General features: G+C 51.2%; 1 long non-coding RNA gene across 6 annotated transcripts in view; it reads right to left on the bottom strand.

Moving 5' to 3' along the window:
• LOC149443917 (uncharacterized) overlaps positions 1–26,817 on the bottom strand; it is a 496,075-nt gene that overhangs the window by 131,296 nt on the left and 337,962 nt on the right. For 5 of the 6 annotated variants that reach the window (XR_016306595.1, XR_016306593.1, XR_016306592.1 and 2 more), the window contains one exon: positions 3,828–4,043. This is a non-coding gene — a long non-coding RNA (uncharacterized LOC149443917). Of the gene's footprint in view, positions 1–3,460; positions 3,763–3,827; positions 4,044–26,817 lie in introns of all 6 variants that reach the window. The other variant, XR_016306594.1, reaches the window with a different exon arrangement.

The raw sequence follows: 26,817 nt of genomic DNA, 5'->3' as shown, positions 1-26,817 counted from the left end.
GGGGCCTCCCCGCCCCCTACATGTGCGCTCCCTCTTGTGACATCATTGCTTACTACGTGTGAAATCTGTGACTGATCACAGAGATCACATGGTACAGGGCCATTCACAACAGCCTTGTACCATGTGACAAGCTGTGACCAATCACAGCTCACACAGTATTTCTCAATGGCTGCAGGAATGCAGCCAGAGAGAAGGAGAAATGATTCCTCTTCCAGCCTTTATGGGTGTAAAAGCAATCAGTGTAAAAACAAAAAATCTTCCTCACCCCCCACAAGTAGTACAGAGTCACCATGGTGACCCCACACTGCTAGGGGGACAGGATGGAAAATAAAAAAAAAAACAAAAAAAAAAATAATAATAATTTAAAAAAATTAAATAACAATGTAAAAAAAAAAATTTAATTTTTGGTTATAAATTAATTTGGGTTATTTTTCTTTTTACTAAAATATAACGGAATAAATTTTGGCCGAGATTTATGATGAAATATAATTTTTTTCAAAATGTTTGGACTTTTTCTTTTACATAGCAAAAAAAATTAAAATCCCAGCGGGGAATAAATATCACCAAAATAAAGCTTTATGTGTCTCAAAAAAATGCTAAAAAATTCATACGGGTCCAGTGTTGCATGACCGCGCAATTGTCATTCACAGTGTGATAGCGCTGAAAGCTGGAAATTGGCCTGGGGGGGGGGGGGGGGAGTGTCCGGGGGTGAAAGTGTCTCCTCACACATAATACTGCCCCCGCCCCCTCCTCACACATAATACTGCCCCCCCGCCCCCTCCTCACACATAATACTGCCCCCTCGCCCCCTCCTCACACATAATACTGCCCCCCCGCCCCCTCCTCACACATAATACTGCCCCCTCACCCCCTCCTCACACATAATACTGCCCCCCCGCCCCCTCCTCACACATAATACTGCCCCCCGCCCCCTCCTCACACATAATACTGCCCCCCCGCCCCCTCCTCACACATAATACTGCCCCCCCGGCCCCTCCTCACACATAATACTGCCCCCCCGCCCCCTCCTCACACATAATACTGCCCCCCCGGCCCCTCCTCACACATAATACTGCCCCCCCGCCCCCTCCTCACACATAATACTGCCCCCGCCCCCTCTTTACACATAATACTGCCCCCCTGCCCCCTCCTCACACATAATACTGCCCCCCTGCCCCCTCCTCACACATAATACTGCCCCCCTGCCCCCTCCTCACACATAATACTGCCCCCCTGCCCCCTCCTCACACATAATACTGCCCCCCCGCCCCCTCCTCACACATAATACTGCCCCCTCACCCCCTCCTCACACATAATACTGCCCCCCCGCCCCCTCCTCACACATAATACTGCCCCCCGCCCCCTCCTCACACATAATACTGCCCCCCCGCCCCCTCCTCACACATAATACTGCCCCCCCGCCCCCTCCTCACACATAATACTGCCCCCCCGGCCCCTCCTCACACATAATACTGCCCCCCCGCCCCCTCCTCACACATAATACTGCCCCGCCCCCTCTTTACACATAATACTGCCCCCCTGCCCCCTCCTCACACATAATACTGCCCCCCTGCCCCCTCCTCACACATAATACTGCTCCCCCGCCCCCTCCTCACACATAATACTGCCCCCCCGCCCCCTCCTCACACATAATACTGCCCCCCCGCCCCCTCCTCACACATAATACTGCCCCCGCCCCCTCTTTACACATAATACTGCCCCCCTGCCCCCTCCTAACACATAATACTGCCCCCCCGCCCCCTCCTCACACATAATACTGCCCCCTCACCCCCTCCTCACACATAATACTGCCCCCGCCCCCTCCTCACACATAATACTGCCCCCCTGCCCCCTCCTCACACATAATACTGCCCCCCCGCCCCCTCCTCACACATAATACTGCCCCCTCACCCCCTCCTCACACATAATACTGCCCCCCCGCCCCCTCCTCACACATAATACTGCCCCCCGCCCCCTCCTCACACATAATACTGCCCCCCCGCCCCCTCCTCACACATAATACTGCCCCCCCGCCCCCTCCTCACACATAATACTGCCCCCCCGGCCCCTCCTCACACATAATACTGCCCCCCCGCCTCCTCACAACACAATAATACTGCCCCCGCCCCCTCTTTACACATAATACTGCCCCCCTGCCCCCTCCTCACACATAATACTGCCCCCCTGCCCCCTCCTCACACATAATACTGCCCCCCCGCCCCCTCCTCACACATAATACTGCCCCCGCCCCCTCTTTACACATAATACTGCCCCCCTGCCCCCTCCTAACACATAATACTGCCCCCCCGCCCCCTCCTCACACATAATACTGCTCCCCGCCCCCTCCTCACACATAATACTGCCCCCGCCCCCTCCTCACACATAATACTGCCCCCCTGCCCCCTCCTCACACATAATACTGCCCCCCGCCCCCTCCTCACACAGAATACTGCCCCCCCGCCCCCTCCTCACACAGAATACTGCCCCCTGCCCCCTCCTCACACATAATACTGCCCCCCTGCCCCCTCCTCACACATAATACTGCCCCCCTGCCCCCTCCTCACACATAATACTGCCCCCCTGCCCCCTCCTCACACGAAATACTGCCCCCCGCCCCCTCCTCACACAGAATACTGTCCCCCCGCCCCCTCCTCACACATAATACTGCCCCACCCCGCCCCCTCCTCACACATAATACTGTCCCCCCGCCCCCTCCTCACACATAATACTGCTCCCCCGCCCCCTCCTCACACATAATACTGCTCCCCTGCCCCCTCCTCACACATAATACTGCCCCCCCGCCCCCTCCTCACACATAATACTGCCCCCGCCCCCTCTTTACACATAATACTGCCCCCCTGCCCCCTCCTCACACATAATACTGCCCTTCTGCCCCCTCCTCACACATAATACTGCCCCCCAGCCCCCTCCTCACACGAAATACTGCCCCCCGCCCCCTCCTCACACAGAATACTGCCCCCCCGCCCCCTCCTCACACAGAATACTGCCCCCCGTCCCCCTCCTCACACATAATACTGCCCCCCTGCCCCCTCCTCACACATAATACTGCCCCCCTGCCCCCTCCTCACACATAATACTGCCCCCCTGCCCCCTCCTCACACATAATACTGCCCCCCTGCCCCCTCCTCACACATAATACTGCCCCCCTGCCCCCTCCTCACACGAAATACTGCCCCCCGTCCCCTCCTCACACAGAATACTGTCCCCCCGCCCCCTCCTCACACATAATACTGCCCCCCCCCGCCCCCTCCTCACACATAATACTGCCCCCCGCCCCCTCCTCACACATAATACTGCCCCCCCCCGCCCCCTCCTCACACATAATACTGCCCCCCCACCCCCTCCTCACACATAATACTGCCCCCCCGCCCCCTCCTCACACATAATACTGCCCCCCCCGCCCCCACCTCATACATAATACTGCCCCCCTTTACAGTACCTCACAGTCAGTCATGGCCGTCCTTGTATAGGGCTGATGTCCTGCCAGCTAGAAATGCAGGTGTGGGGGCGGAGAAATGCAGGTGTGGGGGCGGAGAAATGCAGGTGTGGGGGCGGAGAAATGTAGGTCTTGGGGCGGAGAAATGCAGGTCTGGGGGCGGAGAAATGCAGGTCTGGGGGCGGAGAATTGGAAAGTTGATAAAATCAATTGATCATTTTTCCCAGAACATCCCAAGTGTCAGGCCGGTGTCATCACCATGGCAACAGCAGATCAATCAGAGGCTAAGATGGCGGCTTCCTTGTCTGTAGAAGACACAAAGGTTCAGTTCCACTTCATCACACAACCCCCCCCCCCCCCCATCCCTTACCTGTTCAGCTGTCGTTGCCATGGTGATGTCACCAGCCAGTGGAAGGACAGTTCACAAGCTGCTGAGGCAGTGACCAATCACGGTGAGCCGTCAGGGAAGTCCAATCGATGGGTTCGGTTCGGCTGTGAGGTGGACTTTTCCCTCCACAGAGCTCCCTGGGTTCACTTCTCCTCACACTTCCTGGCATTGGCCTCACAGATGCATCCTGGGAACTTCCTGTCAGAAGGGAGAGGCAGAGTTCCAGGAAGTGAAGGGAGATGGGTTCACCTGCCCATAATAAAAATGGCTGCCATGACAAATAACCATTTCCTGATCATTACTACACAGGCCTTTGTTGTCATATTTAGGATCAGGGTGACAGAGGAGGCCGGAACCCCCAAAACCGTGTCATGCAGTCTGGGCCTCGTGGCCCCCAGCTGGAAATGTGGGGAGGGGGGTCCTTTTCCTTCAAGCCAAACCCGAACGCTTTATTGGCGCACAACGATTCTATTGTAGTATACACGGGGCATATATTGTGTGATGAAATCGAACAGAAGGCGGTGTGAGGAGGAAGATCGCTCTTCAGAGTGCCCTGTGGCTCCATTTTTATCACATAAAGGGACCAGAAGTCCCCTAAAGTGATACTTCTTGCAGTGACAGGTTCTCTTTAATGAGACATTAGGGGTCTGTTAGGCCCCCGAAGTCTCTCCTGCCCTCCATCAGCTTATTCCCTGGTCCAGGAAAGTGACACCAGGACCTGGAAGTGGTTACGGGGGCCTTAACTCCTCCCCCTCCAGAGGTTTTACCCCCCCCCCCAAACCAGGCCATTTTTTGCTGTTCAGCACTGCGCTATTTCATCTGGTAATTGCACGGTCGTGCAACGCTGCACCCGAACATTTGTGTCCTTTTCTTCACACAAATGGAGCTTTCTTTTGGTGGTGTGGATCGCCTCGGCATTTTTTTATGTTTTGCTCTATAAAAACAAAGACCAAAAATTTCGTAAAATAACTACATTTTTCACTTTTGGTTATAAAAAACAAGCGCTTCTGGACTTATTTGACTTAACCACCTCCCGTCCCCCATTGTATATAAACGGCCGGATGGTGGCAGTGCAGGGTCAGGTGGCCGTTTATAAACGGCCTCCCCGCACCCTGCTTGTGCTTCCTCCGGACACAGTGGAACACCGATCGTCATACGGGACCTCTGTACGAGGTCCGGATCATGTGATCACTGATTGGCCAATCAGTGATCACATGCAGAGTAGTAAGCAAGATGTCACAGAATGATCACAGAGGTCACATGGTACAGGGCCATTCACAACAGCCTTGTACCATGTGACAGGCTGTGACCAATCACAGCTCACTCAGTAGTTCTCAATGGCTGCAAGAATGCAGCCACAGAGGAGAAATGATTCCTCTTACAGCCTTTATGGGTGTAAAAGCAATCAGTGTAAAAAAAAAATCTTCATCACCACCCACAAGTAGTACAGTGTCACCATGGTGACACTACTGCTAGGGTGACAGTATGTAAAAAAAAATATATATATATATAAAAAAATGTAACCATTTGCCGCCCGCCCTATGGCCGAATGGCGGGCAGCAAATGTCATCAGCGTTCCGGGTGGACGTCATATGGCGTCCTCCCACACATGCGCAGATTGCGCTCCTGCAGAGCGGCGCCATCTGTCACCGGCCGTGTACTTCGGACACGGCTGGTGACAGATCTGAGTATCGGCCCCGTTGCTGGTACCATGTGACCTGTTGTGACCAATCCCAGCAGATCACATGACAGTTGAATACAATGGATCATTCATTCATGCCATCCATTGTATACTACTGCCTAGCTGTGAATGGTCACAGCGATCACATGCACATGTCATGTGATTAGCTGTGGCCAAATCACAGCTAAGCACAAAAAAAAAAAAAAAAAAACCCTGAATGAATCGATGTCATTCAGGTAAATGCTTGCTTATAGCAAAGTAATTCTTTCCTATAAGCAAATTGTGTAAAAAAAAAAAAAATACTGATCACTTCCCCAAAGTAGTACATTGTACTACTTTGGTCATAGTGAAATATGAAAAAAAAATCTTAAAAAAAAAGAAAAAAAAATTTAATAAAAAATAATAAAACAAATAAAAAAAAATATAATTTTTTTTTTTCATACTGTCACCAGTCAGTGTCCCTGATCACCGCCATGCCAGTTATATGATGACGCCGTACTGCACTGGTGACAGGATGTAAAAGAAAAATAGTGAAAATAATTGTTTTAATTTTTTAGTTTTACAAAAAATTATGACAAAAAAAATACAACTTCAAAAAACTCGCCATTTCTCTTATGAAGTACGTCGGACTGTCTACTCTGCAAAAAGGGGTCATTTGGGGGATATCTGTACTGTCCTGACATTTGGGGGATATCTGTACCGTCCTGACATTTGGGGGATATCTGTACCGTCCTGACATTTGGGGGATATCTGTACGGTCCTGACATTTGGGGGATATCTGTACTGTCCTGACATTTGGGGGGATATCTGTACTGTCCTGACATTTGGGGGGATATCTGTACTGTTCTGACATTTGGGGGATATCTGTACCGTCCTGACATTTGGGGGATATCTGTGCCGTCCTGACATTTGGGGGATATCTGTACTGTCCTGACATTTGGGGGATATCTGTACTGTCCTGACATTTGGGGGGATATCTGTACTGTCCTGACATTTGGGGGGATATCTGTACTGTTCTGACATTTGGGGGATATCTGTACTATTCTGACATTTGGGGGATATCTGTACCGTCCTGACATTTGGGGGATATCTGTACTGTTCTGATATTTGGGGGATATCTGTACTGTTCTGACATTCTTGGACCTCAAGAAATGAGATTGGCTGTCAGTACTTCAGGATTGATCAATATTCAGATCTATACCATAGTTTGTGAATTCTATAACTTTCCTACAAACTAAATAATACATCCTAATTTGGGTTATTTTCCCCAAAGACATGGAGCAGAATACATCTCGGCCTAAATTTATGAAGAACAATTATTTATTTGCAAACTTTTATAACAGAAAGAAAGAAAAACGTGTTTTTTTGTTAATTTAGCAAAAAATAAAAACCCCAGCGGCGATTAAATACCACCAAAAGAAAGCTCTAGTTGTGTGAAGAAAATGATAACATTTTAGTTTGGGTACAATGTTGTATGACCGCGCAATTGTCATTCAAAGTGTGAGAGCGCTGAAACCTGAAAACTGGCCTGGGGGGGAAGGTGTAAAATTGCCCAGTATTGAATTGGTTAAAAAAAAAATGTAAAAAACAAAATGTTTAAAAATTATAAATTTTGGTTATAAACTAATTTGGGTTATTTTTTTTTACTAAAAATATAACGGAACAAATTTTGGCCGAGATTTATGATGAAATATTATTTTTTTGCAAACTTTTATAAGAAAAACACTTTTTTTCAAAATTTTTGGACTTTTTAATTTACATAGCAAAAAAAACTAGAAAATCTACAATTTCTGGGGAAATTGTGTGAAGTGTTCTTGCATCGAACCCTAACCAAATGATTGATGAAATGTAAGCAGTGCACATGGCATGCCTGATAGAGGGAGAAATGCAATTCAACTTTTATTTTGCAGCTCACAATCTAGCCCAGGGGTGGGCAAACTTTTTGACTTGAGGGCCGCAATGGGTTCATATATTGGACCCGGGGGCCGCACCAAGAGTAGATGAATGATGTGTATGTGTCATCCATAGTAAGTATAGTAATATTCCCCCATAGTAAGCATAGTAATTAATCCCCCATATAGTAATTCATCCCCCCCATAGTAATTCATCCCCCCTATAGTAATTCATCCCCCATATAGTAATTCATCCCCCATATAGTAATTCATCCCCCATATAGTAATTCATCCCCCATAGTAATTCATCCCCCATATAGTAATTCATCCCCCATAGTAATTCATCCCCCATATAGTAATTCATCCCGCATAGTAATTCATCCCCCCATATAGTAATTCATCCCCCATATAGTAATTCATCCCCCATAGTAATTCATCCCCCATATAGTAATTCATCCCCCATAGTAATTCATCCCCCATATAGTAATTCATCCCCCATAGTAATTCATCCCCCATAGTAATTCATCCCCCATATAGTAATTCATCCCCCATATAGTAATTCATCCCCAATATAGTAATTCATCCCCCATATAGTAATTCATCCCCCATATAGTAATTAATCCCCCATAGTAATTCATCCCCCCTATAGTAATTCATCCCCCCTATAGTAATTCATCCCCCATATAGTAATTAATCCCCCATAGTAATTCATCCCCCCTATAGTAATTCATTCCCCATATTCATCCCCTATAGTAATTCATCCCCCCTATAGTAATTCATTCCCCATATTCATCCCCCATATTAATTCATTCCCCATATTCATCCCTCATATAGTATTTCATCCCCCATAGTACTATTCCCCCCCAAGTAGTAAGCCAAGTCCCCCCTGTGTCAATTCACTTACCTTTGCTCCGCGCGTTCCTCTCGCCGTGTCCCCGCGCCGTTCCGGTCTTCAGGGCGGACTGTGAGAGGAGCCTAGCTCCCCTCACGTTCATCACGCTGCCCCGCCTACACACATCCTGAAAGCCCATGAATCACACTCCACGGGCCGGATTAAAAGGTCCGCCGGGCCGTAGTTTGCCCATTGCTGGTCTAGCCTGTGTGACTCAGCTGCCTGTGAGTCATCTTTGGTTGCTATAGCAACTCACTCAGTCAGGAAGGTGAGAAGGGCTTTTGTAAACAAACTGCTCCAACTTGCCAACTTCACTTGCGATTGCCATCTTCAAACACTTATAGTTTTAAAAGTATAAATGCTACTGTAAAGAGCTTTATATTGTGAGAATCACAAGAACCAGACCTACATTTTGATGTATAGTATGTCTCTGAAATAATAAAAATGAAGGCACAGTCGCAGTTTAAAAATGTCCCTTAAAATTTCAGGTGGTTGTGAGTGGCGTTTCAATGAAAGTCAATGGGAGGGGTGAGTTGCAAACAAATGGTCATATTGTGAAAACTATCAGGACTATGGCTTAGCCGTGAACATTTTTAGTGACAGCAGGGTTAGCTGAACGTTTTGATATAAGATATGTGTAGGTGGGCTGGAGAATGACAGAGTGATGGCAGTTTACAAATCATGTTCTGATTTTTCCTTCCACACTGTAGCTTTGTAAGTTCTCACTCTAGTTGCACCATTCATTCCTATCGGAAAATTTCACCACAAAAACCGCGATATTTCGTGAACCATTCGGCAAAACGTTCCACAAAGTAATAGCAATCCGATCGGGAACAATCCGCACATTTTGATATATTACTTGTCTTTGTAGTGTAAAAACTGTGGGAGGAGTTAGCGTGGCAAATTTGGCTATAATAAGAATATATGTGAGATAACAATAAGTGTTCTGCAAGAAGACGTAATAAACTCCCAGCGAGGAATAAATACCACCAAAATAAAGCTTTATGTGTCTCAAAAAAATGATAAAAAATTTATATGGGTACAGTGTTGCATGACCGCGCAATTGTCATTCAAAGTGTGATAGTGCTGAAAGCTGAAAATTGGCCTGGAGAGAGGAAGGGGGTAAAATGTTTTTTTATTTTGTGGTAAAAAATAAAAAAACTCTAAAAACCGCAAATGCAAACACATCTTTAACGTGACTTTAGACAGCTAATGTTACCAGCATTATTAAACCCCCCCCCCCCACCATGCGCATGGAGCCTGAAACGGGTCATCATACACGAAACGGGTCATAATGTTTTACAAAAGGTGCCGTAACTGGACCAAGTCACAGCTCTACAGATCTGTCCCGGGGGAGCACCGGCCAGCTCAGCATGTGTGGCCGCCATGGTATGGGTAGAGTGCGCCATGATGCCCTCCGGGACCTCCAGGCCCTCGGCCGATTGCTAGTCTTAGTCACCTAACTCAGTGTTTCTCAACTCCAATCCTCATGGACCGCCAACAGGTCATGTTTTCAGGATTTCCCTCAGATGAAACAGCTGTGGTAATTACTAAGGCAGTGAAACTGATCAAATCACCTGTGCAAAATAATGGAAATCCTGAAAACATGACCTGTTGGGGGTCCATGAGGACTGGAATTGAGAAACACTGACCTAACTAAAGTGCATCTGGAGGCCTTATAGCCCTTCCTTACGCCTGAAAAAGAAACAAAAACGAATCCGACTTCCGGATCTCTTTAGTTTTCTCTAAATAAAGGAGAACACATCTTCTCAGGTCCAGCGTGTGAAACTTCCTTTCCTGGTCACGTGAGGGGTTAGAAGAAAAAGAAGGTAAAGTAATATCCTGACCTCGATGAAATCTTGGGGCCACCTTGGGTACAAAGGCCAGGTCCGTCCTAAATGTAACCTATCTGCAAATACCTGAAAGAAGGCGGCTCTAATTGACAGCTTCTAATTCACTCACTCTCCTTGTAATTGCTACAAGGAAGACCGTCTTGAGAGTCAGAGACCTTTGGGAGCTCGAATCCAGAGGTTCAAATGGGGAGCCTGTCAGCACCCTAAGTACCGTGGTCAGATTCCATTTGGGAAAGGGTCTCTCCTCTGCGGGTCTCTGTCTGGTCAAGGACCTAAAGAATCTTGTAGTTGTGCGTGGGAGGAGGAGACCAGGGAGCAAGATAGAAGGAGGTCCTGTGAAGAGCGAAGGGTACGGGTAGGGTGGTACCTGGGAATCAGGTTGGTGAGGTAGTTAGGGGCAGTGTTGTGAATGGCTTTGTAGGTCAGAGTGAGTAGTTTGAATTTGATGCGTTGGGCAATAGGGAGCCAGTGGAGGGATAGGCAGAGGGGGGTGGAGCCAGTGGAGGGATAGGCAGAGGGGGGTGGAGCCAGTGGAGGGATAGGCAGAGGGGGGTGGCAAAGGTGGAGCGGTTGGTGAGGTGGATGAGTCTAGCCGCTGAGTTCAGGATGGTCTGAAGCGGGGAGAGCCTGCACTGGGGTAGGCCAGTGAGGAGGGAGTTGCAGTAGTCGAGGCGTGTTGGAAAGTCTATTACTTAATAGGTCTCTGGAAAAAAGAGGAAGGGATTGCTCCTCTAGTAGAAAGATTTTTAGAGACGGGTAATATAGAAGAAACGGTTTCTCCTTACAACACACCTATCAATCCTGTAAAGAAGATGAATGACTCTTACAGGTTTGTACAAGATTTGAGGGCCATAAATAATTTGGTGGTTCCAATAGTGCCTGATGTGCCATCACTCCTCACCTCCATTCCATCCGATGCAGAATATTTTACAGTGATTGATTTAACAAATGCATTTTTTTCGATTCCCATGGACCAGCAGACGAGGAGCGCTATTTGCATCTATATTCTGAAAATCGCCAGATGACCAGGTGTAGAATGCCCCGGGACTATGTATATTCATCTGCAGTCTACTCACTTACCCTCCAGACCACACTGAGGTCCTGGACCCCTCCCAATGGTTCGGTCTTCCTACAATATGTGGAGGAACTACTGGGACGACCTATTGATTTGTAGTCCACCTCTCATTGCCCCTATGTCATCTCTCATCACCCCCATGTCACCTCTCATCGCCCCTATGTCACCTCTCATTGCCCCTATGTCACCTCTCATCACCCCTATGTCACCTCTCATCGCCCCTATGTCACCTCTTATGGCACTTATCTCTCCTCGCCCCTATGTCACCTCTCCTTGCCCCTAAGACACCTATCGTCGCCCCTATGTCACCTCTCATCGCCCCTATGTCACCTCTCATCACTCATGTCACCTCTCATCGCCCCTATGTCACCTCTCATCGCCACTATGTCACCTCTCATCGCCCCTATGTCACCTCTTATGTCACTTATCTCTCCTCGCCCCTATGTCACCTCTCCTTGCCCCTATGTCACCTCTCATCGCCCCTATGTCACCTCTCATCGCCCCTATGTCACCTTTCATCGCCCCTATGTCACCTTTCATCGCCCCTATGTCACCTCTCATCGCCCCTATGTTACCTCTCATGACCCCTATGTCACCCAACATCGCCTGTGTCACCTCTCATGACCTCCATGTCACCTCTCATGACGCCTATGTCACTTCTCATCGCCCCTATCTCACCACTCATCATCCCTATGTCACCCCTCATCACCCCTATGTCACCTCTTATCGTCCTTATGTCACCTCTCATCGCCAGGATCTCATCATTCATCGCCCCCATGTCACCTCTCATCGCCCCTATGTCACCTCTCATCGCCCCTATGTCAACTCTATTCGCCCCTAACTCATCACTCACCGCCTGCATGTCACCTGTCATGACCCCTATGTCACCTCTCATCGCCCCTATGTGACCTCTCATCGCCCCTATGTCACCTCTCATCGCCACTATGTCACCTCTCAGGACCCATATGTCATCTCTCATGACCCCTTGACCCCTATGTCACCTCTCCGCCCTGAAGTCATCTCTCATGACCCCTATGTCACCTCTCCGCCCCCTAAGTCACCTTTCATGACCCCTATGTCACCTCTCATCGCCCCTATGTCACCTCTCATGACCCCTATGTCACCTCTCATGACCCCTATGTCACCTCTCATGACCCCTATGTCACCACTCATCGGCCCTATGTAAACTTAATTCACCCCTATGTCACCTCTCATCGCCCCGATGTTACCTCTCATCACAGCTATGTCACCCCTCATCACCCCTATGTAACCTCTTATCGCCCCTTTGTCACCTCTCCGCCCCTAAGTCACCTCTCATGACCCCTATGTCACCTCTAATCGCCCCTATCTCATCACTCATCGCCTGTATGTCACCTGTCATGACCATTATGTCACCACTCATCGGCCCTATGTAAACTTAATTCACCCCTATGTCACCTCTCATCACCCCTATGTCACCTGTCACAACCCCTATGTCACCTCTCATCACCCCTATGTGACCTCTCATCGCCCCTATGTCACCTCTCATCACCCCTATGTCACCTCTCATCGCCCCTATGTCACCTCTCATCACCCCTATGTCACCTCTCATGACCCCTATGTCACCTCTCATGACCCCTATGTCACCTCTCCGCCCCTAAGTCACCTCTCATCACCCCTATGTCACCTCTCATCGCCCCTATCTCACCTCTCATCGCCCCTATGTTACCTCTCATCACCCCTATGTCACCTCTTATCGCCCCTTTGTCACCTCTCATGACCCCTATGTCACCTCTCATCGCCCCTATGTCACCTCTCATGACCCCTATGTCACCTCTCATGACCCCTATGTCACCTCTCATCGCCCTTATGTCACCTCTAATCACCCCTTTGTCACCTGTCATCACTCATGTCACCTCTCATCACCCCTATGTCACCTCTCATCACTCATGTCACCTCTCATCACCCCTATGTCACCTCTCATCGCCCCTATGTCACCTCTCATCGCCCCTATGTCACACCTCATCGCCCCTATGTCACCTCTCATCACCCCTATGTCACCTCTCATCACTCATGTTACCTCTCATCGCCCCTATGTCACCTCTCATCACCCCTATGTCACCTCTCATCGTCCCTATGTCACCTCTCATCACTCATGTCACCTCTCATCGCCCCTATGTCACCTCTCATCACTCATGTCACCTCTCATCGCCCCTATGTCACCTCTCATGACCCCTATGTCACCTCTCATCACCCCTATGTCACCTCTCATGACCCCTATGTCACCTCTCATCGCCCCTATGTCACCTCTCATCGCCCCTATGTCACCTCTCATCGCCCCTATGTCACCTCTCATCACCCCTATGTCACCTCTCATCGCCCCTATGTCACCTCTCATCACCCCCATGTCACCTCTCATCACTCATGTCACCTCTCATAGCCCCTATGTCACCTCTCATCACTCATGTCACCTCTCATCACCCCCATGTCACCTCTCATCACTCATGTCACCTCTCCTAGCCCCTATGTCACCTCTCATCGCCCCTATGTCACCTCTCATCACTCATGTCACCTCTCATCGCCCCTATGTCACCTCTCATCGCTCCTATGTCACCTCTCATCGCCCCTATGTCACCTGTCATCACTCATGTCACCTCTCATCGCCCCTATGTCACCTCTCATCGCCCCTATGTCACCTCTCATCGCCCCTATGTCACCTCTCATCACCCCTATGTCACCTCTCATCGCCCCTATGTCACCTCTCATCGCCCCTATGTCACCCCTCATCGCCCCTATGTCACCTCTCATCACTCATGTCACCTCTCATCGCCCCTATGTCACCTCTCATCACCCCTATGTCACCTCTCATCGCCCCTATGTCACCTGTCATCACTCATGTCACCTCTCATCGCCCCTATGTCACCTCTCATCGCCCCTATGTCACCTCTCATCACTCATGTCACCTCTCATCGCCCCTATGTCACCTCTCATCGCCCCTATGTCACCTCTCATCGCCCCTATGTCACCCCTCATCGCCCCTATGTCACCTCTCATCGCCCCTATGTCACCTCTCATCGCCCCTATGTCACCTCTCATCACTCATGTCACCTCTCATCGCCCCTATGTCACCTCTCATCACCCCTATGTCACCTCTCATCTCCCCTATGTCACCTCTCATCGCCCCTATGTCACCTCTCATCATTCATGTCACCTCTCATCACCCCTATGTCACCTCTCATCACCCCTATGTCACCTCTCATCTCCCCTATGTCACCTCTCATCACTCATGTCACCTCTCATCACCCCTATGTCACCTCTCATAGCCCCTATGTCACCTCTCATAGCCCCTATGTCACCTCTCATCGCCCCTATGTCACCTCTCATCACTCATGTCACCTCTCATCGCCCCTATGTCACCTCTCATCGCCCCTATGTCACCTCTCATCGCCCCTATGTCACCTCTCATCACCCCTATGTCACCTCTCATCGCCCCTATGTCACCTCTCATCGCCCCTATGTCACCCCTCATCGCCCCTATGTCACCTCTCATCACTCATGTCACCTCTCATCGCCCCTATGTCACCTCTCATCACCCCTATGTCACCTCTCATCGCCCCTATGTCACCTGTCATCACTCATGTCACCTCTCATCGCCCCTATGTCACCTCTCATCGCCCCTATGTCACCTCTCATCACTCATGTCACCTCTCATCGCCCCTATGTCACCTCTCATCGCCCCTATGTCACCCCTCATCGCCCCTATGTCACCTCTCATCGCCCCTATGTCACCTCTCATGACCCCTATGTCACCTCTCATCGCACATAAGTCACCTCTCATCGCCCCTATGTCACCTCTCATCGCCCCTATGTCACCTCTCATCGCCCCTATGTCACCTCTCATGACTCATGTCACCTCTCATCGCCCCTATGTCACCTCTCATCGCCCCTATGTCACCTCTCATGACTCATGTCACCTCTCACCGCCCCTATGTCACATCTCATCGCCCCTATGTCACCTCTCATCACCCCTATGTCACCTCTCTTCGACCCTATGTCACCTCTCATCGCCCCTATGTCACCTCTCATCACCCCTATGTCACCTCTAATCGCCCCTATGTCACCTCTCATGACCCCTATGTCACCTCTCATCGCCCTTATGTCACCTCTCATGACCCCTATGTCACCTCTCATCACCCCTATGTCACCTCTCATCGCCCTTATGTCACCTCTCATCACCCCTATGTCACCTCTCATCGCCCCTATGTCACCTCTCACCGCCCCTATGTCACCTCTCATCGCCCCTATGTCACCTCTCATCACTCCTATGTCACCTCTCATCGCCCCTATGTCACCACTCATCACTCCTATGTCACCTCTCATCACTCCTATGTCACCTCTCATCACCCCTATGTCACCTCTCATCGCACCTATGTCACCTCTCATCACCCCTATGTCACCTCTCATCGCCCCTATGTCACCTCTCATCACTCATGTCACCTCTCATCGCCGCTATGTCACCTCTCATCGCCCCTATGTCACCTCTCATCGCCCCTATGTCACCTCTCATGACCCCTATGTCACCTCTCATCGCCCCTATGTCACCTCTCATCGCCCCTATGTCACCTCTCATCGCCCCTATGTCACCTTTCATGACCCCTATGTCACCTCTCATCACTCCTATGTCACCTCTCATCGCCCCTATGTCATCTCTCATGACCCCTATGTCACCTGTCATCACTCATGTCACCTCTCATCACCCCTATGTCACCTCTCATCGCCCCTATGTCACCTCTCATCACCCCTATGTCACCTCTCATCACCCCTATGTCACCCTTCATCACCCCTATGTCACCTCTCATGACCCCTATGTCACCTCTAATCGCCCCATGTCACCTCTCATCACCCCTATGTCACCTCTCATCGCCCCTATGTCACCCTTCATCACCCCTATGTCACCTCTCATGACCCCTATGTCACCTCTAATCGCCCCTATGTCACCTCTCATCGCCCCTATGTCACCCTTCATCACCCCTATGTCACCTCTCATCACCCCTATGTCACCTCTCATCACCCCTATGTCACCTCTCATCACCCCTATGTCACCTCTCATCACTCCTATGTCACCTCTCATCGCCCGTATGTCACCTCTCATCACCCCTATGTCACCTCTCATCGCCCCTATGTCACCTCTCATCGCCCGTATGTCACCTCTCATCACCCCTATGTCACCTCTCATCGCCCCTATGTCACCTCTCATCGCGCCTATGTCACCTCTCATCGCCCTTATGTCACCTCTCATCACTCATGTCACCTCTCATCACCCCTATGTCACCTCTCATCACCCCTATGTCACTTCTCATCACCCCTATGTCACCTCTCATCACCCCTCTGTCACCTCTCATCACCCCTATGTCACCTCTCATCACCCCTATGTCACTTCTCATCACCCCTATGTCACCTCTCATCACCCGTATGTCACCTCTCATCACTCATGTCACCTCTCATCGCCGCTATGTCACCTCTCATCGCCCCTATGTCACCTCTCATCGCCCCTATGTCACCTCTCATCGCCCCTATGTCACCTCTCATGACCCCTATGTCACCTCTCATCACCCCTATGTCACCTCTCATCACTCATGTCACCTCTCATCGCCCCTATGTCACCTCTCATCGCCCCTATGTCACCTCTCATCACTCATGTCACCTCTCATCGCCCCTATGTCCCCTCTCAGCACTCATGTCACCTCTCATCGCCCCTATGTCACCTCTCATCACTAATGTCACCTCTCATCGCCCCTATGTCACCTCTCATGACCCCTATGTCACCACTCATGACCCCTATGTCACCTCTCATCGCCCCTATGTCACCTCTCATCGCCCCTATGTCACCTCTCATCGCACCTATGTCACCTCTCCTAGCCCCTATGTCACCTCTCATCACTCATGTCACCTCTCATCGCCCCTATGTCACCTCTCATCGCTCCTATGTCACCTCTCATCGCCCCTATGTCACCTGTCATCACTCATGTCACCTCTCATCGCCCCTATGTCACCTCTCATCGCCCCTATGTCACCTCTCATCACCCCTATGTCACCTCTCATCGCCCCTATGTCACCTCTCATCGCCCCTATGTCACCCCTCATCGCCCCTATGTCACCTCTCATCACTCATGTCACCTCTCATCGCCCCTATGTCACCTCTCATCACCCCTATGTCACCTCTCATCGCCCCTATGTCACCTCTCATCACTCATGTCACCTCTCATCGCCCCTATGTCACCTCTCATCGCCCCTATGTCACCTCTCATCGCCCCTATGTCACCTCTCATCGCCCCTATGTCACCTCTCATCGCCCCTATGTCACCTCTCATCACTCATGTCACCTCTCATCGCCCCTATGTCACCTCTCATCACCCCTATGTCACCTCTCATCTCCCCTATGTCACCTCTCATCGCCCCTATGTCACCTCTCATCACTCATGTCACCTCTCATCACCCCTATGTCACCTCTCATCACCCCTATGTCACCTCTCATCTCCCCTATGTCACCTCTCATCACTCATGTCACCTCTCATCACCCCTATGTCACCTCTCATAGCCCCTATGTCACCTCTCATAGCCCCTATGTCACCTCTCATCGCCCCTATGTCACCTCTCATCACCCCTATGTCACCTCTCATCGCCCCTATGTCACCTCTCATCACTCATGTCACCTCTCATCGCCCCTATGTCACCTCTCATCGCTCCTATGTCACCTCTCATCGCCCCTATGTCACCTGTCATCACTCATGTCACCTCTCATCGCCCCTATGTCACCTCTCATCGCCCCTATGTCACCTCTCATCGCCCCTATGTCACCTCTCATCACCCCTATGTCACCTCTCATCGCCCCTATCTCACCTCTCATCGCCCCTATGTCACCCCTCATCGCCCCTATGTCACCTCTCATCACTCATGTCACCTCTCATCGCCCCTATGTCACCTCTCATCACCCCTATGTCACCTCTCATCGCCCCTATGTCACCTGTCATCACTCATGTCACCTCTCATCGCCCCTATGTCACCTCTCATCGCCCCTATGTCACCTCTCATCACTCATGTCACCTCTCATCGCCCCTATGTCACCTCTCATCGCCCCTATGTCACCCCTCATCGCCCCTATGTCACCTCTCATCGCCCCTATGTCACCTCTCATGACCCCTATGTCACCTCTCATCGCACATAAGTCACCTCTCATCGCCCCTATGTCACCTCTCATCGCCCCTATGTCACCTCTCATCGCCCCTATGTCACCTCTCATGACTCATGTCACCTCTCATCGCCCCTATGTCACCTCTCATCGCCCCTATGTCACCTCTCATGACTCATGTCACCTCTCACCGCCCCTATGTCACATCTCATCGCCCCTATGTCACCTCTCATCACCCCTATGTCACCTCTCTTCGACCCTATGTCACCTCTCATCGCCCCTATGTCACCTCTCATCACCCCTATGTCACCTCTAATCGCCCCTATGTCACCTCTCATGACCCCTATGTCACCTCTCATCGCCCTTATGTCACCTCTCATGACCCCTATGTCACCTCTCATCACCCCTATGTCACCTCTCATCGCCCTTATGTCACCTCTCATCACCCCTATGTCACCTCTCATCGCCCCTATGTCACCTCTCACCGCCCCTATGTCACCTCTCATCGCCCCTATGTCACCTCTCATCACTCCTATGTCACCTCTCATCGCCCCTATGTCACCACTCATCACTCCTATGTCACCTCTCATCACTCCTATGTCACCTCTCATCACCCCTATGTCACCTCTCATCGCACCTATGTCACCTCTCATCACCCCTATGTCACCTCTCATCGCCCCTATGTCACCTCTCATCACTCATGTCACCTCTCATCGCCGCTATGTCACCTCTCATCGCCCCTATGTCACCTCTCATCGCCCCTATGTCACCTCTCATGACCCCTATGTCACCTCTCATCGCCCCTATGTCACCTCTCATCGCCCCTATGTCACCTTTCATGACCCCTATGTCACCTCTCATCACTCCTATGTCACCTCTCATCGCCCCTATGTCATCTCTCATGACCCCTATGTCACCTGTCATCACTCATGTCACCTCTCATCACCCCTATGTCACCTCTCATCGCCCCTATGTCACCTCTCATCACCCCTATGTCACCTCTCATCACCCCTATGTCACCCTTCATCACCCCTATGTCACCTCTCATGACCCCTATGTCACCTCTAATCGCCCCATGTCACCTCTCATCACCCCTATGTCACCTCTCATCGCCCCTATGTCACCCTTCATCACCCCTATGTCACCTCTCATGACCCCTATGTCACCTCTAATCGCCCCTATGTCACCTCTCATCGCCCCTATGTCACCCTTCATCACCCCTATGTCACCTCTCATCACCCCTATGTCACCTCTCATCACCCCTATGTCACCTCTCATCACCCCTATGTCACCTCTCATCACTCCTATGTCACCTCTCATCGCCCGTATGTCACCTCTCATCACCCCTATGTCACCTCTCATCGCCCCTATGTCACCTCTCATCGCCCGTATGTCACCTCTCATCACCCCTATGTCACCTCTCATCGCCCCTATGTCACCTCTCATCGCGCCTATGTCACCTCTCATCGCCCTTATGTCACCTCTCATCACTCATGTCACCTCTCATCACCCCTATGTCACCTCTCATCACCCCTATGTCACTTCTCATCACCCCTATGTCACCTCTCATCACCCCTATGTCACCTCTCATCACCCCTATGTCACTTCTCATCACCCCTATGTCACCTCTCATCACCCGTATGTCACCTCTCATCACTCATGTCACCTCTCATCGCCGCTATGTCACCTCTCATCGCCCCTATGTCACCTCTCATCGCCCCTATGTCACCTCTCATCGCCCCTATGTCACCTCTCATGACCCCTATGTCACCTCTCATCACCCCTATGTCACCTCTCATCACTCATGTCACCTCTCATCGCCCCTATGTCACCTCTCATCGCCCCTATGTCACCTCTCATCACTCATGTCACCTCTCATCGCCCCTATGTCACCTCTCAGCACTCATGTCACCTCTCATCGCCCCTATGTCACCTCTCATCACTAATGTCACCTCTCATCGCCCCTATGTCACCTCTCATGACCCCTATGTCACCACTCATGACCCCTATGTCACCTCTCATCGCCCCTATGTCACCTCTCATCGCCCCTATGTCACCTCTCATCGCACCTATGTCACCTCTCCTAGCCCCTATGTCACCTCTCATCGCCCCTATGCCACCTCTCATCGCCCCTATGTCACCTCTCATCACTCATGTCACCTCTCATCGCCCCTATATCACCTCTCATCACCCCTATGTCACCTCTCATGACCCCATGTCACCTCTCATCACCCCTATGTCACCTCTCATCGCCCCTATGTCACCCTTCATCACCCCTATGTCACCTCTCTTGACCCCTATGCCACCTCTCATCACCCCTATGTCACCTCTCATCACCCCTATGTCATCTCTCATGACCCCTATGTCACCACTCATGACCCCTATGTCACCTCTCATCACCCCTATGTCACCTCTCATCGCCCCTATGTCACCTCTCATCGCACCTATGTCACCTCTCCTAGCCCCTATGTCACCTCTCATCGCCCCTATGTCATCTCTCATCACTCATGTCACCTCTCATCGCCCCTATGTCACCTCTCATCGCCCCTATGTCACCTGTCATCACTCATGTCACCTCTCATCGCCCCTATGTCACCTGTCATCACTCATGTCACCTCTCATCGCCCCTATGTCACCTCTCATCGCCCCTATGTCACCTCTCATCACTCATGTCACCTCTCATCGCCCCTATGTCACCTCTCATCGCCCCTATGTCACCTCTCATCGCCCCTATGTCACCTGTCATCACTCATGTCACCTCTCATCACCCCTATGTCACCTCTCATCACCCCTATGTCACCTCTCATCGCCCCTATGTCACCTCTCATCATCCCTATATCACCTCTCATCACTCATGTCACCTCTCATCACCCCTATGTCACCTCTCATCACTCATGTCACCTCTCATCGCCCCTATGTCACCTCTCATCACTCATGTCACCTCTCATCGCCCCTATGTCACCTCTCATCACTCATGTCACCTCTCATCGCCCCTATGTCACCTCTCATCGCCCCTATGTCACCTCTCATCGCCCCTATGTCACCTGTCATCACTCATGTCACCTCTCATCGCCCCTATGTCCCCTCTCATCACTCATGTCACCTCTCATCGCCCCTATGTCACCTCTCATCGCCCCTATGTCACCTGTCATCGCCCCTATGTCACCTGTCATCGCCCCTATGTCACCTCTCATCACCCCTATGTCACCTCTCATCGCCCCTATGTCACCTCTCATCGCCCCTATGTCACCTCTCATCACCCCTATGTCACCTCTCATCACTCATGTCACCTCTCATCGCCCCTATGTCACCTGTCATCACTCATGTCACCTCTCATCGCCCCTATGTCACCTGTCATCACTCATGTCACCTCTCATCGCCCCTATGTCACCTCTCATCGCCCCTATGTCACCTCTCATCGCCCCTATGTCACCTCTCATCACTCATTTCACCTCTCATCGCCCCTATGTCACCTCTCATCGCCCCTATGTCACCTCTCATCACCCCTATGTCACCTCTCATCACCCCTATGTCACCTCTCACCGCCCCTATGTCACCTCTCATCGCCCCTATGTCACCTCTCATCACTCATGTCACCTCTCATCGCCCCTATGTCACCTCTCATCACTCATGTCACCTCTCATCGCCCCTATGTCACCTCTCATCGCCCCTATGTCACCTCTCATCACTCATGTCACCTCTCATCGCCCCTATGTCACCTCTCATCGCCCCTATGTCACCTCTCATCGCCCCTATGTCACCTGTCATCACCCCTATGTCACCTGTCATCACCCCTATGTCACCTGTCATCACTCATGTCACCTCTCATCACCCCTATGTCACCTCTCATCACTCATGTCACCTCTCATCACCCCTATGTCACCTCTCATCACCCCTATGTCACCTCTCATCACCCCTATGTCACCTCTCATCGCCCCTATGTCACCTCTCATCACCCCTATGTCACCTGTCATCACTCATGTCACCTCTCATCGCCCCTATGTCACCTCTCATCACTCATGTCACCTCTCATCGCCCCTATGTCACCTCTCATGACCCCTATGTCACCTCTCATCGCCCCTATGTCACCTCTCATCACCCCTATGTCACCTCTCCTAGCCCCTATGTCACCCCTCATCGCCCCTATGTCACCTCTCATCGCCCCTATGTCACCTCTCATCGCCCCTATGTCACCTCTCCTAGCCCCTATGTCACCTCTCATGACCCCTATGTCACCTCTCATCGCCCCTATGTCACCTCTCCTAGCCCCTATGTCACCTCTCATGACCCCTATGTCACCTCTCATCGCCCCCATGTCACCTCTCATCGCCCCTATGTCACCTGTCATCACTCATGTCACCTCTCATCGCCCCTATGTCACCTCTCATCGCCCCTATGTCACCTCTCATTGCCCCTATGTCACCTCTCATCGCCCCTATGTCACCTCTCATTGCCCCTATGTCACCTCTCATGACCCCTATGTCACCTCTCATCGCCCCCATGTCACCTCTCATCGCCCCTATGTCACCTGTCATCACTCATGTCACCTCTCATCACCCCTATGTCACCTCTCATCACTCATGTCACCTGTCATCGCCCCTATGTCACCTCTCATCGCCCCTATGTCACCTCTCATCACCCCTATGTCACCTGTCATCACTCATGTCACCTCTCATCACCCCTATGTCACCTCTCATCACTCATGTCACCTCTCATCGCCCCTATGTCACCTCTCATCGCCCGTATGTCACCTCTCATCGCCCCTATGTCACCTCTCATCGCCCCTATGTCACCTCTCATCACCCCTATGTTATCTCTCATCAACCCTATGTCACCTCCATCACCCCTATGTCACCTCTCATCACTCATGTCACCTCTCATCGCCCCTATCTCACCTCTCATCGCCCCCTATGTCACCTCTCATGACCTCTATGTCACCTCTCATCGCCCCTATGTTACCTCTCATCGCCCCTATGTTACCTCTCATGACCCCTATGTGACCTCTCATCGCCCCTATGTCACCTCTCATCACCCCTATGTCACCTCTCATCACCCCTATGTCACCTCTCATCACACCTATGTCACCTCTCATCGCCCCTATGTCACCTCTCATCGCCCCTATGTCACCTCTCAGGACCCATATGTCATCTCTCATTACCCCTTGACCCCTATGTCACCTCTCCGCCCTTAAGTCACCTCTCATGACCCCAATGTCACCTCTCATCGCCCCTATGTCACCTCTCATCACCCCTATGTCACCTCTCATCACCCCTATGTCACCTCTCATCACACCTATGTCACCTCTCATCGCCCCTATGTCACCTCTCATCGCCCCTATGTCACCTCTCAGGACCCATATGTCATCTCTCATTACCCCTTGACCCCTATGTCACCTCTCCGCCCCAATGTCACCTCTCATGACCCCAATATCACCTCTCATCGCCCCTATGTCACCTCTAATCGCCCCTATGTCACCTCTCATCGCCCCTATGTCACCTCTCATCGCCCCTATGTCACCTCTCATCAATCATGTCACCTCTCATCACGCCTATGTCACCACTCATCACCCCTATGTCATCTCTGATCGCCCCTATGTCACCTCTCATCACCCCTATGTCACCACTCATCGGCCCTATGTAGCCCTTCTTCACCCCTATGTCACCTCTCATGACCCTTTTGTCACCGCTCATGACCCTTTTGTCACCTCTCATGACCCTTTTGTCACCTCTCATCGCCCCTATTTCACCTCTCATTGCCCCTATGTCACCTGTCATCGCCCCTATGTCACCTCTCATGACCCCTATGTCACCTCTCATCGCCCCTATGTCACCTCTCATGACCCCTATGTCACCTCTCATCGCCCTATGACACCTCTCATCACCCCTATGTTACAACTCATCACCCCTATGTCACCTCTCCGCCAGAAAGTCAGCACTAATCACCCCTGTGTCACCTCTCATGACCCCTATGTCACCAATCATCGCCCCTGTCACCTCTCATTGCCCCTGTCACCACTCATCACCCCTATGTAACCTTTCTTCACCCCTATGTCACCTCTCATCGCCCCTATGTCACCTCTCAGGACCCATATGTCATCTCTCATGACCCCTATGTCACCTCTCCGCCCTTAAGTCACCTCTCATTCCCCTATGTCACCGCTCATGACCCCTATGTCACCTCTCATCGCTCCTATATCACCTCTCATGACCCCTATGTCATCTCTCATCGCCACATGTCACCTCTCATCGCCCCTATGTAACCTCTCATGACCCCTATGTCACCTCTCATCGCCCCTATGTCACCTCTCATCGCCCCTATGTCACCTCTCATCGCCCCTATGTCACCTCTCATCGCCCCTATGTCACCTCACATGGCACTAATGTCACCTCTCATCACCCCTATGTCACCTCTCATCACCCCTATGTCACCTCTCATCGCCCCTATGTCACCTCTCATCACCCCTATGTCACCTCTCATCACCCCTATGTCACCTCTCATCACACCTATGTCACCTCTCATCGCCCCTATGTCACCTCTCATCGCCCCTATGTCACCTCTCAGGACCCATATGTCATCTCTCATTACCCCTTGACCCCTATGTCACCTCTCCGCCCCAATGTCACCTCTCATGACCCCAATGTCACCTCTCATCGCCCCTATGTCACCTCTAATCGCCCCTATGTCACCTCTCATCGCCCCTATGTCACCTCTCATCGCCCCTATGTCACCTCTCATCAATCATGTCACCTCTCATCACGCCTATGTCACCACTCATCACCCCTATGTCATCTCTGATCGCCCCTATGTCACCTCTCATCACCCCTATGTCACCACTCATCGGCCCTATGTAGCCCTTCTTCACCCCTATGTCACCTCTCATGACCCTTTTGTCACCGCTCATGACCCTTTTGTCACCTCTCATGACCCTTTTGTCACCTCTCATCGCCCCTATTTCACCTCTCATTGCCCCTATGTCACCTGTCATCGCCCCTATGTCACCTCTCATGACCCCTATGTCACCTCTCATCGCCCCTATGTCACCTCTCATGACCCCTATGTCACCTCTCATCGCCCTATGACACCTCTCATCACCCCTATGTTACAACTCATCACCCCTATGTCACCTCTCCGCCAGAAAGTCAGCACTAATCACCCCTGTGTCACCTCTCATGACCCCTATGTCACCAATCATCGCCCCTGTCACCTCTCATTGCCCCTGTCACCACTCATCACCCCTATGTAACCTTTCTTCACCCCTATGTCACCTCTCATCGCCCCTATGTCACCTCTCAGGACCCATATGTCATCTCTCATGACCCCTATGTCACCTCTCCGCCCTTAAGTCACCTCTCATTCCCCTATGTCACCGCTCATGACCCCTATGTCACCTCTCATCGCTCCTATATCACCTCTCATGACCCCTATGTCATCTCTCATCGCCACATGTCACCTCTCATCGCCCCTATGTAACCTCTCATGACCCCTATGTCACCTCTCATCGCCCCTATGTCACCTCTCATCGCCCCTATGTCACCTCTCATCGCCCCTATGTCACCTCTCATCGCACCTATGTCACCTCTCATCGCCCCTATGTCACCTCACATGGCACTAATGTCACCTCTCATCACCCCTATGTCACCTCTCATCACCCCTATGTCACCTCTCATCGCCCCTATGTCACCTCTCATCGCACCTATGTCACCTCTCATCGCCCCTATGTCACCTCACATGGCACTAATGTCACCTCTCATCACCCCTATGTCACCACTCATCAGCCCTATGTCATCTCTCATCACCCCTATGTCACCACTCATCGGCCCTATGTAACCCTTCTTCACCCCTATGTCACCTCTCATCGCCCCTATGTCACCTCTCATCGCCCCTATGTCACCTCTCATGACCCCTATGTCACCTCTCATCGCCCCTATGTCACCTCTCATCACCCCTATGTCACCTCTCATTGCAGCTATGTCACCTCCATTGCCCCTATGTCACCTCTCATCTCCATTATGTCACCTCTCATCGCCCCTATATCACCTCTCATGACCCCTATGTCACCTCTCATTGCAGCTATGTCAAATCTCATCGCCCCTAGGTCACCTCTCATCGCCCCTATGTCACCTCTCATCGCCCCTATGTCACCTCTAATCGCCCCTATGTAACCTCTCATCGCCCCTATGTCACCTCTCATCGCCCCTATGTCACCTCTAATCCCCCCTACGTCACCTCTCAGGACCCATATGTCACCTCTCCGCCCTTAAGTCACCTCTAATCGCCCCTATCTCACCTCTCATCGGCCCTATGTCACCTCTCATGACCCCTATGTCACCTATCATAGCCCCTATGTCACCTCTCATTGCCCCTATGTCACCTCTCATCGGCCCTATGTAGCCCTTCTTCACCCCTATGTC

This window comes from Staurois parvus, unplaced genomic scaffold (assembly GCF_062004578.1).
Source record: "Staurois parvus isolate SC_StPar_1 unplaced genomic scaffold, SC_StPar_1.0 ptg000826l, whole genome shotgun sequence".
Lineage (NCBI taxonomy): Eukaryota > Metazoa > Chordata > Amphibia > Anura > Ranidae > Staurois > Staurois parvus.
Note: the sequence above shows the minus strand (reverse complement) of the source record. Positions and strands in the feature narration are given on the sequence as shown.